The sequence below is a fragment of the Halictus rubicundus genome, chromosome 4, assembly GCF_050948215.1.
Source record: "Halictus rubicundus isolate RS-2024b chromosome 4, iyHalRubi1_principal, whole genome shotgun sequence".
Taxonomy (NCBI): domain Eukaryota; kingdom Metazoa; phylum Arthropoda; class Insecta; order Hymenoptera; family Halictidae; genus Halictus; species Halictus rubicundus.
This window is the reverse complement of record NC_135152.1, coordinates 14,326,321-14,340,426: the sequence shown is the minus strand read 5'-3', so window position 1 is coordinate 14,340,426 and position 14,106 is coordinate 14,326,321.

Here is a 14,106-nt window from a genome sequence, read left to right as displayed (position 1 = left end):
GATTGTTTTCGAATCTGCGGCAAACTCGATTTTTCAGGATTTCTCCGCGATCCCGTAAAATTGATTTCGCCGCCGCTCGAGGAGAATTGCTCGATATGAATTCGAACAATTCTGTTCGATAACTCGCTCTGCTTTCGAGTCCGGTTCTCTCGAAAACAGTTCTACTTCAAATAACATCAATGTACGTCACTCGTGTCACTAAAATTTTCAACAATTCTTTCATTTTATTGTGTCGCAATATCCATATATTTATAGAATAAATTACATGATATTTGCGTCGATTTTGATAATATTTTTGCTATTTCCTTGCCCTATAATACCGAGTCAGACTCGTGATGAAGATTCAGAACAGGGTCTGATAAACATGTATGTTATTAATTTCCTTCAAACCGAAATGAAATTCTATTTTGTTGCAGTTGACATATCTCCTTTAGAGAAAACATAGGCATGCGATAAATATACACTATCTTTTTTTTCTATGAAATTATGAACGATGAGGAATTTCTGATCATTATAATCTCAAAATAAATAGTAGTGCAACGGGTTAGAGTTACCTGATCCCGGACCCGTCAAAATGACGGATATTCTTAATTTACGAATATTGAGATTGTAAAGATGCATCTATGGGGAATTGTTTACCAAATTGATTTCTTTGGGTATACATTATTTAAAAAATGGCCAGAAATTTTGATATATACTATTCCCATATTACGCCTGATAGTGTCAGATAACCATGTAAGGTTTGCGTGCAGAAATGACAGAAACAGTGAGTCGGGTTCATTAATTCTTGCTTTGTCGATAGTGCGTATCGACTCGGGCTTTGATCTGGATGATATCTTGCTCCGAACGTGTTCGAGGATTATCTGAAACCCGGTCGGTAAATAATCACGGCCCGATGGGGCACTAAATTCTCCACAAGTTCGCATGTCCGTAGAGCCGGAGATTAGACGCACGATAATCTTCGGCGCGCAAGATACCGCGTCGCTGTACACGCGAATCTGATTCAGCAGTCACGAGCTGACAACGATATTGTTCCCTCGCAATTTGCAGGGACGACGACGACGACGAGGAGGACGGGGACAGCCGACGAAACCCGACGACCTACGCGCGTTATGATGCTTCCCATACGATGTCGCAGAGGCACGGCCATCTTCGTAAAGTAACGCGAGGCACGCTCGTTATTTTTACACTGGAATTTGCAGGAACCCCTGTATTCACGACAAAGCTGCGTACGACGTGGGAAACGAGCCGGAGATAATTCGCCCTCTGTTTGCCTGCGCGCCGGTTGAAGGAGCAAACCCGCGTCTGCGTCCTTCCCCGATGCTCCTGAGGATTGCTGTTTAACAAAACTCTCGCGTCCCTTCGCTGCCACCAACCTCGAAACTACCGCAGACACTTCGACGCATATTCGCAAAAAAGATTCGTTCTGTCATTGGCTGTATAAAAGGAACGAATTTTAAAATAGTCTGCAGTATTGCCTCGATATACGTGACATAAATGCGCACGATATTCGTGACAAGTGTACCCCAAGAACTGAAATGAATCCAATGGAAATTTTTTTGTTTGTTTTTAACTACCTTTTTAATACTACCTTTTCTTGCTAACATGTTTGCGACAGTTTTCTGATTGAAATGACACCAGGCACGATACAATTTGGAGCATATCTGCTTGTTTAATTCACGATATAGTAGAACCTCGATCACCCATTATCCTAACAGGATGATCTGTCCAGTTAACGAGCATAATTATACCTAATACACATGATAAAACCATCAGCCGATGTTAGACCAGCGTAACTTGCGTACGCGACTAATATCAAAATTTTATCCTCATCGGAACCTAACAGTAATGGCGGCAATAATGGGAGTACGTTGCTGTGTTGCAGCTGAATTGTAAGGAAGGCGGTAGCAATAATGGACGGTTACTTGTTTGGATTAAACTAATTAAATATCCGAGTTATCTGACTAATTGGTGCGCAGTTAAGAGGCTAACGTAATTAGGGCAAAATGATTGTATTTATCCGGTTAATTACCGAGACCCGAGCTTAGCTGCACGGGAAAAAAGAATTATAGGGCGTTTCATCTAGGGCGTGTTAATTGCAGAACTTCAGCTCATTAGTTGCCACGAGCAGAGCTGGAAATTAAATAAGCAACGTGCTCGCCTGTAAATTAATATGATATGAAACGGCAAAAGAATAGGTTGACAGATACGTATCGGCATAAATAAGCAAAAGTGTTTCCTCTCGATATAGTTTCGGTTGGTGGATATTCCGAAGTTTCATTTCATAAATGGGAACCGAAACGGAACGTTGCCATTTGTAAAGTAGTAGCCCGCTTCCCTGCCTCGACAGTGAGTTACTTTTAATTTGCAAATTGAATCGATAGCTGTACTTATTCTCCGCTCGGGATCGCTTACTCGCCTAAACGAGACGGCGGTTGCCGCGTTTGACGCACGCACAGGATTATCGGAAACGAATTTGTTTGAACGGTGGCTGATCGCTGACACCGACACGTTGCGTTTTAAAGGGTATCGACGGGTTCCCCGTAACTTTTTCCGTCTTATTATACTAACCCGTACGCTCGCTGCGCAAATGTAGCGTGCGCCTTATACGGTGCATGATAAATGGACGCGGTTAATCAAATCAAACGGTAGTATTCAGCTGTTGCGCGTTACCGCGCTGCACGGCACGCACTGCAAACAGTGATTTATAATATTTAACGAAACGCGGCGATCGTCTGTAGATTTGTTTGTGCAAGGCGCACCGCGAAAATTCATCGGTCTCCGATGGAAAATTGATAACTCACCGGCTCGTTGCGCAACCAGGAAACGATCGAGAAACGATCTCGGCTGAGTGAAAACTAATTCACGCGGTACATCATCGAATGAGATTAGAACTTTCAAGCACATCATACAAAATTATTAGCGCCCTGGTACAGTTAAACGCAATTTTTCTACTACTTTCAAAAATCGTCGCGGGACCACGCGAGGAGAGAAGGAAAGAACTTGAAGAAATAATATCGATTTATAAAAGAATAAGAGGAAACACAAAACGCGTTTCGTAACTTTCCACTGTCGTCTTTTCAGCATCTAATTGAGCCGATAAGTAAATCTACAAAACGATCAAGACCTGTATCTCTTCGAGTGCTCCGAATTTGGCAGGAGTATAAACATTGTTTTTACCGATTGTTCGCCCAACAAACAAACGTACGGCTGCACTTGGAATCGTGACAATTAGCAAGAAGCAGTTTTCCGCTCATTGGTACAATCTCCCCCGAACAGAATGGAAATCAGCCCTTAGACGCATTACGGACGCAATCCTATTGCGCGAAGATCATAATTGCGGACAAAGTAGGAATCAGATTAACTCCGGCCCGCCAGTCTGCAACGGCCGTTTGACCAGTAACAGTCGAATCCAATAACGATTAATCCGTGGGGATCGGGACAGCATTAAGGGCAGCGAAACGTCGAAAATGGAGCGTCGTCGGGGGCAGAACGAATCCGCTGAAAGGAAATAAGTTTTGCGGGGGGTTAAGGATCCGTCGAGGGGGATCGGGTTCGGAAGTTCGAGAAACGAGCGACGTCAGAGCCACCCCCGCCCTCCCCCTATCGCTCTGTCACCTGGTATCCCGGTTTTGCCATCATTTTTAATTCAGGTTACCGCGGCGAAAGTTGCGAACGAATGTACCGAGGAAACCTGTCCGGGCTTCCGTGTGTCGACCCCATTAACGACGGGCGGAGGCGCAAAAGCTGGGGAATATTTTTAATTGGACCGCAAACTTTGCCCGCGTCGGACGGTTGTTGCCAGTTTTCCGAGGCGGCGACGGCGATGGCTCGCGCGGAAAAACCGCCGGGACTCAAAAGTGACGTCGGCCGTGTCCGTCGATTTTCCGCGGTGTTCCTTTTTCCCGTCGGCCGCGGACAAAAACGGGAGCAGGCCGGAAAAAGACGTCGATCAACGCGGAATATTGTCGAGTGCAACGGTTGCCGACGACGTAAAACTAAACCACCATGGTTTTCCAATATAACCCAGCAGACTTTGAATTAAAACGCAAACACAAAAGACGATCCGACGTTCGTAATTTCATTTCGTGACAACAGAATTTCAATGGAAATCCAACGAACTGGTGTCGCTTAAATTTTACAATACACTACACCCTCCGTCCCAAAAATAACCGGAATTTTATTCATACGAAATATTCTCCGTTAGCAGAAATGCAGCGATGCGCGCGTTCAAGAAGTGCGTCAAACGACTTTTTCATATCGCTGTTCGGAATGGTGTTTACTCGTCGTTGACCGTTGAATGTCTTCAATTGATGCATAACGGTTTCCTTTCATTGCCAAATGCAGCTTCGGGAATAGAAAATAGTCGCGGGGAGCCAAATCGGGTGAGTACGGTTTATGTTGAAGCAGAAAAAAGGTGATGTTTGGTGAAAAAATCAGTGACAATTAATGAACGATGAGCAGGTGCATTATCGTGCAACAATCGCCAACTGCCGAGTACTCGACCAATGTACACAAACTACTATCATTAAATGCGTCGTATCTTGGCTTCTACTCAACGAAAAGTTATGAAATGTTTACAGGTTAGTAAAAAACGCTCACGATTCATAAATCAATTTCCGACTATCAGATGGCACCACTACTTTCGCTAAACTAGACTCATCCCGGTTATTTTTGGGACAGAGGGTGTATTTCTCTGTTAAGAACATGACATTTTCACGGAAAATGCACAGTACTATGGCTGCAGAATTTTTCTCCAGAAAATTCCCACGAAACAGGCCGCCTGTAATCAGCATGATCGACCAAGGAGCAGACAAAATGATTCCCGATGATTCTGCCGCATGCTCGAGCGCGTTGATCAGCGAAATCTGGGCTGCCGACATTTCAATAACTTAATTTCGGCTGCGTTGAAACCGGGTTCGGTAAAATGATTCACGGAGGTGAGTTTTGTGGGACACGCGTGTCCGTGATAGTGGATACGGGGCAACGGCACGCGTACAAAGTGCACGCGTCATCGGGTTGCACCGCAGCCTCCAGATTATAAGCCGCGGAACATAAAAGAGTGCGAAGAGGCCACAATTAAAGGCACGTCGCTGGCCTGGTGGCCGCGCGCCGAGCCCCGCGCCCGTGTATACTAATTACGCAAATGAATATTTATTCAATTGCTGCGTGAAACCTCAGCCAGGTGGCTCGGGACAAAGAGACGCGGTCGCGGCTAATATGTTCGCGTCCGCGATCTCCTCTGCTCGTCCCTGCACCAGTATCTCTGTTCCGCGGCATTCGTTGCGTAATTTCGCGATCGTCCGCTGCGGAAACGCTCGTCCGCGACCGTCTAATTGCGACATTCACCGGCGGAATCTAGTTAGCCTCATTTTTGCATAGATTAGGAACTACGGCTGGGGCGGTGGCCGGCACGACACTATTAACGAACGTTGATTCTGACACTCGATTTTAATCTACGGTCCAGAGAGGGCGCCTGGTAGCCCTAAATTAGTGTTAATTACTAGGCTGCAGATTTTCAGGAAGAATGTTTCTAGTGACATATGGAACCTGGATGAGAATGCATTTCTTCTTCCAATAAATTTAACAGGACTCTTGGTACGTTATTTACAACTTATTGAAATTATTAAGAGAAATCAATTTGCAAAGGCTTAAACAGGAAAAAATGTTCGTCACGTAATATTAAACTGTACAATCTCGACAGAACAATTTTGTGCGAAAGCAACTGGATTATTTCTAAGGATTTCTAAGAAATGGCTATTGGGGGTTGAACGGAAAAGTCGAACAGTGTAATTGCACCCCCGCGCCATTTCCGCGTTCCCCATAAAAAACGAGCTTGCTGTGTATTCTATAACGAACAATATAAAGGTTTCAGACCGGCCGGGAACATTCAATACGTGGAACGCTTGAAAATACGAAACCGCCGGCGACATTAAGTATTCATACGGAATCGCGAAGGAAGTGGTTCACCGCGAGGCTGGATTCTATAAAAACACCGTGCACCGCGGAATTAAATCGTCCGTACGCCGCGGCTCCGGGAAGAAAATATTTTTCGTCTATGCGCATACGTATGTATGTATGTATGTATGTAGAGCACAGGCATGTACTCCGCTTCGTACGGTTTGCTTTGCAGCTCGGTTTCTAAAAGCAGGGAGACTGGCCCCCAGAAATCCTCGCGCCGGCGTAAATTAATTTCGAACGCGCGATTAACAGGCGAAAGAAGTCCCGGGTCCCAATGGGGGCCGGCTGCCATAAATTTTCGCGTATCGCAGCACGGGGGATCGAAATTGCGCGAGGTTCCCCCGCGGCTCGTGTCCGAAAGACCGCCGTGAAAATTAGTGCTGGGAGGAGATGAGGAAACGCGATCATTCTTGTCGCTCGCGACTTGTAAAATGATGTGCAGCACCGTAGCAGCGAGTCACATAATGCCGGACGAAACTTGATTTGAGCCACTTGCATTTTGTTAAATCATTGGAACACAATGAACGGATTTAGCCCGTGGAAAGAATGAAGAAAACTTCGAAAAACAAAGATTAAATTTATACGTTTATTCTGGCTCACGAGAAGTTAATCAGTCACGAATATGGTGATTGAATGATGTGGACTCAAAATGGAATGTTTTTTTTTTTACTTATTTATTTAATGTTGCTTCAACATCAAAGGTCATTAGCAACACGGTACATTTTCTTACAATATTTTATACTTAGAACCTAACAGAATGGGTAAGGGTGCAGGCAACTTAGCATTTTTCCATTCATTCTCATATTTTTTGCATTCTATTATTACATGATTTATGTTTACTGGTACTTTACATGTATTGCAGATCGTGTTTTCTTTCTTATTTAACAAAAATGAATGGGTTATTTCTGAGTGTCCAATTCTCGAATTCTCAAGTTCGGAAATTTTTACCGGAATTATAATTGATCGATTGTGAGAACCGCGAATTAATTTGTGCACTTAATGTATCGTGCCTAACAATCTAATTTCGTATAATCAATTTTGAAACGGTATTTCGTTCTTGAGGAGTAAGATTGACTCGTTAAAAATGAAATATTGGAAAATAAGTCTACAGTTATCATTGTATACATGAATAAATTCGCGTTACCAGCGAACGAGTAATTTGACCTAGTACGCAAATTTGCACCGCACAGTTAAAACACTTCATTACAGAAGATAATTGTGTGATTAAAGTCATCGCGCAAGAGTAAAAGGAAGGTTAGTATAAACGTTCGTTCCGCTCAGTTGGGTATTATCTTTCTTTTTCTTTGTGTCGCACGATATAAATACATATAAAGAAGGTAATAGCCAGGAGACGAGAGGAACACGACGAACAGCTGTTTATATGGACTTTTTAAATAACTTTTATACGCGAAAATGTTCTCCTCGAGTTACCATCCACGTTTTACGAAATACCCTGTATTCTCTCTCTCTCTCTTCGAGCAAACATTCCATAAAACTTTCTCCGTGAATTCTGCGTCACCCTAGCCTTTCAAGCATGAATCACGCGCTGAACAACCATTCTCCGTACCTTGCCCCGAGATATCACGCAGACACTTATTCTGAAAACCCTTAAAAACCTGGAGGACCCTCTCCGGAGTGATATTCAAGTTTCAAGTTAGCAATCGGTACGCTTACGGTCCTGAACTTCCGTATTCACAATTTTTATAAGGGCGGGAGCACGGAGCTCGCATGAATCTTCTCGTATATTGGAAAACCTGCCGACGAAAGAGTTTATGAAGTACCGAGACTCGCGATCATTCGACGAACTATCAGCAAATATATCTCGCTAACAAGGAGAAGCGATGCAAACCAATTGCGATATATTTTTAATACGATGTAAAGACAAGTTTTCCTAGCTTTTTATTTTTTCGGGGTGAAAACAATTCGGGGTGTCCACTTTTAAACAGAAAGCTCGCATAGGTGAGTAGATTCAACGAAGAAAGAACGAGTCACGGAAAGATAAAATGTGGTTCTTTATTTAACAAATGGATAAATTTAGTTTCAAGTTTTTAATAAATATTATCACAGTACTCGATGTAAATTTTCAACACGTACCTTCTGCAATCAGTCATTTTCAAAGTACGAATCGTGTTTTTATTATTCCCGAGTTCAAGCGTTATTTCGACTTCTTCAAATAGAACGATTCAATATGCGCGTAAATAATAAATACCTTGACGTAGCAGGAGAACATTATGATAACAATTCTGACTATAGTTCAACGACGTAATAAGATCATGCGATTACAGTCTACCACGAACGTTCTCTGTCATTGACACATTGACTCCACTTACCAAATGCTCGTTCCCGACATGCATAAATTTTATTTATTCATAAACGTCAGGCAGCGTACGACAGAGTACCAGCGCGGCGAACGTATAGATAAATATCGATTGTCGCGCGTGCACACACACACACACGCGCGCGCGCGCGCGCAGACGGAACTCGAGACAGATAGACAAGCCGAAAATGAAATTGGTCCAAGGGACGTTGCCAACAACCTGCCTTGACGCAAACTGATGATGCTGGTATTGCATGATCCGGCCCGGGCCCGAATATCGGAATTTGTGGCATCTAATACTCCGTTACATGTGCGCCCTTTGAATGATTCCGGGTACACCGTGGCCGAGCTAAGATTGATCGTCTTGTGTATCGGTTTCCGTGCTGTGTAAACGATACCGTTGTAACCGATAATATATCTCGCGTGTATCGGCTCAAAGGGTGTCGGCGCGTTAATTAATATGTCCCCGGTCCGCGACTCGCTTTGAAATCTATTCAAAATTTCGTGTCCGCGGCGAGCTGATCCGTTACATCAGCGAATCACCGGGCGTTCGTCGGTTGCAGACTTTGTGCGGGGTGGTTCCACCCCCACAGTCAGCGAAAACACTGCGTCAACCAGGTTCATGAGAGGCTCATAGAGATGTATCTACGTACAGTATTGCACAATTGAGGGGTCGGCAGCAAAAGGTAGTTAACAAATAGTGGATCCCGAACCCGGAAATTCAAAAAATTCTGAAACTTTGGGGACGTGTACTGCATACGTAGGTATGTAGAACATTCACAACGTCACTTTTAGGGGGTGAAATCTAGATTCGGAAATTTGGGGCATGTTTCGATTTTTAATTAAACGAACAATTGCCAAATGTTCTACCAATCGATGGTCCTCGTTAAAAAGAACAACTTTCGACCGGAAACTTTTTTCCGTATAGTTCGCGAGTTGTAACGCAAAATCGAATAATAGCTGAATTTTCCGGAGCCGATTTCATCCCGTCAAAGTGAATCTTCGCAATCAAGCAGAAACCTTCATTAATAACCCTTGGCACCCGAATGGCGATCGTAAGGCGCCACTAAAAATTGCTGTATCAGTATTCAAAACATTTTTTGTATTATTAAATTTGTTTGTATTTAATAAATTACTACATTTCAGTACTCTGCGAGTAAATTGCGCCGTTTTCGTATGTATAGCGTGAAAAAATATATACAGGGTGAGTCACCTATCGTTTGCACCTCAAATATCTTTGTTGAATGGTACAATGGGGCTGACACGATGCCATAAAAAAATTTTGTTTTTATGTCACTTTTGTAGAGATATCAAGGTCACCTTGACTTTTTTAAATGGAACCAACCTCTTTTTTAAACACCTACGGTGATAGTCCCTTTCATTAGGAATGCAGTGACTATTTTATTCCAAGGTCATTCCAATAATAATAAACGCGTGGCAGTCAAAGGGTGAACGAATATCTTCGTCCACCACAATGGTTTCTATCGTCTGATCTGCGCGTGTCATTAACGAAAGTCGAACATTATGAGAACACGTTCGACTTGCTTCACTGAATACTTTTTGCGAGGGGCGAACCGATCCATTACATTAGCGAATCACGGAGCGTAAAAGGGTCGGCTCACAGCGTCATCGGTTGTCGAGGGTGGTTCGGTGGCCCCCGCAGCCAGCAAAAACATCGATGGAACAAACATTGCAGAAATCACGACTTCAATGAACGTGCAGCGGCGCGGCGACCTGCAAAAAAATATGAACAATGATACTCCCGGCTGTGTGTTTCGCGTGTACGTACGCCAAAAGCTATGCACCCGTGCAAAACACGAATAGACAGGCCATTTGCCGAAATTGGCACATCCGACTTTTAACCGCAGCGCAACGGCGCGCACCGCCCCATCCCGCCGAAAAAAGCATAAATAAAGCAGGTTTTATTTCGTTTATTGACCGGCGACAATCCTAAGTTCACAGGTGAACGCGACCAACCAGTCCGGTAATCTTGTCACACGTTGCTCGACCCCATAAATCATAAGGGTCGCGAAACGTTTGCTTTGCGCGTGAAGATGGCCGGCGAGAAGACAGGGAGCTCCGGCTGATGATGGAAAGAGACGCGAGACGAAAGAAGGATGTTCCGACAGCGAAGAATTTCATAACCTCTTAATTGCACATACCACGATAGCGCCACTCATTTACATTTATATATCGCATTCCAATAACTCGGTGCCTCGCATAGTTCAGCTATATTTTTCTGCTCGCGTATCCGACAGGGAATTTTCACGGTCCGGTGTCTGGCTGATGTTCGCGTTCCTTTCACGAAAAAATCTATTGTGTTTCGTTGTTCCCGTTCTTTTTTTTCTTTTTTTAGGATCGCTCAGACTCGCGACATCAGTATAAATTTCCAGTCAGGTGTAATCTTTCAGCGTATACATGAGAATTAGCATTAATTAGTTCGCATCAGTAAGATGCAAGCGCTTCAATGAAAATCGTCAGTTTCCACAGAAATGTCCCTAAACATTTGAAAGTTAAGTACAGTGATTTCACTATGTATGTCGCCAAGGCCTGGATGATAGACGTCGCGGAATTATCCCCACTACCGCGGGATATACCTCGTGAGGGGCCCCCAAGCTCGAGAAGAGTGTAAACATAACTCGGGTATGTCTCCTGGACGATACATGACGCTAGCAAGACCCGCGTTGTTGACATGTATCGGGAATTCACTCTTTCTCTTTCAGGTGGTCATTACTATGAAAATAGAATATGTAGTTCAGACATTAAAATAATAATATATTAAAATAGTGATTTATGAGTCTACATTACAGTACTGTCAATTTTTACGTACGCTATTTTGTACCTTGTTTTCGATTCAGAATTGCTCGAACGAGTTCGTGAAATGTTCTTTCAATTGCAAATTAAGGGTCAGCGACCCTTATATTGAAGTTCGCCCCTTTGACCGTACGTGCCTCTTATTTTTTGGCTGTCTTACAAATCAGCCGGGTTTCATCAATACCGAAAGGGGATAGTTGGATGATGTCCCTTGCCAATGTTTCTCACTCCACCCCTCGGCGCCCAGTCAAAGGCCAGCGAGCTAGAGAAAAAATACAATTCCTGGAATTACCGATGGTGATGTATACAAGTCGGTGAATATGTATGTGTCTTACAAAGCTAGTGTTGATCAATATTGTTGTCGATTAATGCTGGCGCCGGTGGAGTTTTTCTAGGTCAAAATACGGCACCGGTGAAACCTGTGTCGGCATTAAAAACAACGAATAAGCATTTCGGGCTGGTGGTATTTTAGTTTTGAATACTTTCCTGATTATTCCCCGTTATCACTTTCACGGAAAATTACATACAATTGAAAATGCGGGGACAAATATCATCGAAATAATTTGCTCGAGGCACCCATCTTCCAAGATTTCCGTACACAATATTACACAATTACTTCGTCTAGAAACTTCTAATGCGCGACAAACAATAATACCACCTCCTGAACATTGACTAATAATGCAACAAAATTATTTCCTGAAAGTTTAATATTCATTATATTCAGAAACCGTGTGCACTTAGTTCAGTAGTTGCGAGACTTCCAATCCCTTTCTAACAAGCGCATGTAATCGCTTCAGCGAAGAGAAATTGTCGAAAATTCGAAATTGGCAAAAAGAGATCCGTTTTTAACTACGCAGTCTTTAACAGATCTCCATATAATACTTTTGTACATTCCCACGCCCACGTGTATTAATTAAAATGATGTTCTCCGTTCGAGAAAAGTATAAAAATGTTCGAGATCGTCGTTTCACAGGGTTCGATAAAACGCATAATTCGACCGCAGTCCGTGTTCGGATTAAAAGGGGACCGTCCTTGAAATCCGCGAATCACAGAACACGTAGCTCCATCGTCGATCATTAGAAGATATTCAGGGAAGACTGAATATATGGCGTATGCACGTCGTGCGAGGATGAATAAGCGACGGGACAACAAAGTGCCCGCAAATCTCCGGCTTCGAATTTCTCGACATTCATCGGGGGATCAGTAGCCCGTAACGAGGGAGTGGATCGGCCAATAATGGCTCATAAAACGACAGGCACCCGGATGGATCTGTGTGCGTGTTCGAAAGCGCGCGGGTAAGAATGCAGCCCCGGCGAGAGAGGCGCCGAGAAAAACGGCTTTCATTAAGAACGTAGCAACGAGTGGTAATGAGAAAAACGGGTTCCACGTGAAATAGCGGCCAAGAGGAAGCCGCTTTTTATCCGGTGGAATGCGGCCATCGGGGAAAACAGAGCTTTTGCCTCGGCGGTATCCCCGATTGGTTCTCGGGAGGCGTGCACGCGTGTGCGAGAAAAGACTACGCTCGCTTATACGTTCACGCTGCGATCCGATGAAAATCTTCGCTCGATCGGTTTTCCGGCCGCGAGCCAGTTTTTCACTTATTCGGTCGGCACACGCGAAGGTAGCCGCGTATACACGGACAGGAGAAATATAATTGATTACGTTTTTTTTTTTTTTTTTTTATTTAGCATTTGAAATCCTTCTGGGTTTATTCTGCTTTACAGGAATAATAATATAAGTGGGTACAATAGTATAGTATACAGAGGTAGAACAAGAAGAGTACAATAATAATACAATTGAATACGCTAACACTGTCCGTTAATACTAAATATGTAGATTGCAATTTTTGAAAAACGAATGAATACAAAGGCAAGCTTCAATATTTGGCTTCGCTATAAGTGTGTCTACATTAAGAGGTAGTTGAAGGCCCATACTAAGTAGGGCCTTTGTTAGCTTGCGTCTTTGTGGATTATACAATTCGCACTGCCATATTATATGGTCAAGGGTTTCGCAGTCCTGATTGCATTATTGGATTACGTTCGTCGCACAATTCGAGGAGAGCTGTACGCCACCACTACAGCGAGTATCAGTCAAATATTAATCAGATTTTGTATTGTAGAACAGCACATTTGTTCTATCTAGATAAGATCAAATATCGTTCATCCATCAAACGATGGCTCACGTAGCGGAATAAATCTAAGCGATGCGAAACGAACCGGGAAAAGTAATACGATGAGCGGGATAAATAATTCTGCATCGCCGGGTTGTAAATAACCAGAGGTGTTAGAATCGTAATTGGCCTCTGCTTTTGCTGTAGCGAGAGTGGATGATTCCATTTTCGTTAGATTGCAGTTGCGATTGCTTCGAAGGGAAAGGGGATTTCAGTTCACGAAGTGGACCCGTTGCGGTCGGCTGCGATTTCGAATTTGAGAGAAGGGTGCGATGGTACGGCAATCTGATTTTTCATTTATTCAACACCGTATCCGGTATATACGGTGTGGAAGATTATGGTTTGGTTGGATCATGTACTCCGTAGTTTAATGCGTATTCGTCTGGAATTTTTTATTTGTTTATTCATCTTTCGCGAATGGTCACGGGAGAAACGTCGAACGCGTTTCAAGATGAACCTGATACCTGAATTCTCCAGCATGAACGACACCAATTAACCGCACAGACACGAGCAACCGGCCAGAATGGGCAGCGAACGTCGTCTACGATCCGCGCGGCGTTCGCGTGCGTGCGAAATAAAACGGGTACGTGTGGCAGATGCGTAAAACGCGGCGAGCGCAGCACGTGGCCTTAAAAATCGGACCGTTTGCTTCTTAAAGCGGCCGCGGAACGGGCGTCGTTAATTTTACGAGGCGCTACAGATTGCGATACGAACGAGCATCGTAACGCCTCGAGTTAGATGGGGCGCGTACGCGTGTGCACGGTGCACCGTTGCACCGAGAGCCGGCACCATAACGAAACCGGCGCGGCGGCGGTCGCGTATGCGTGGAAGCGCGAATATGCGG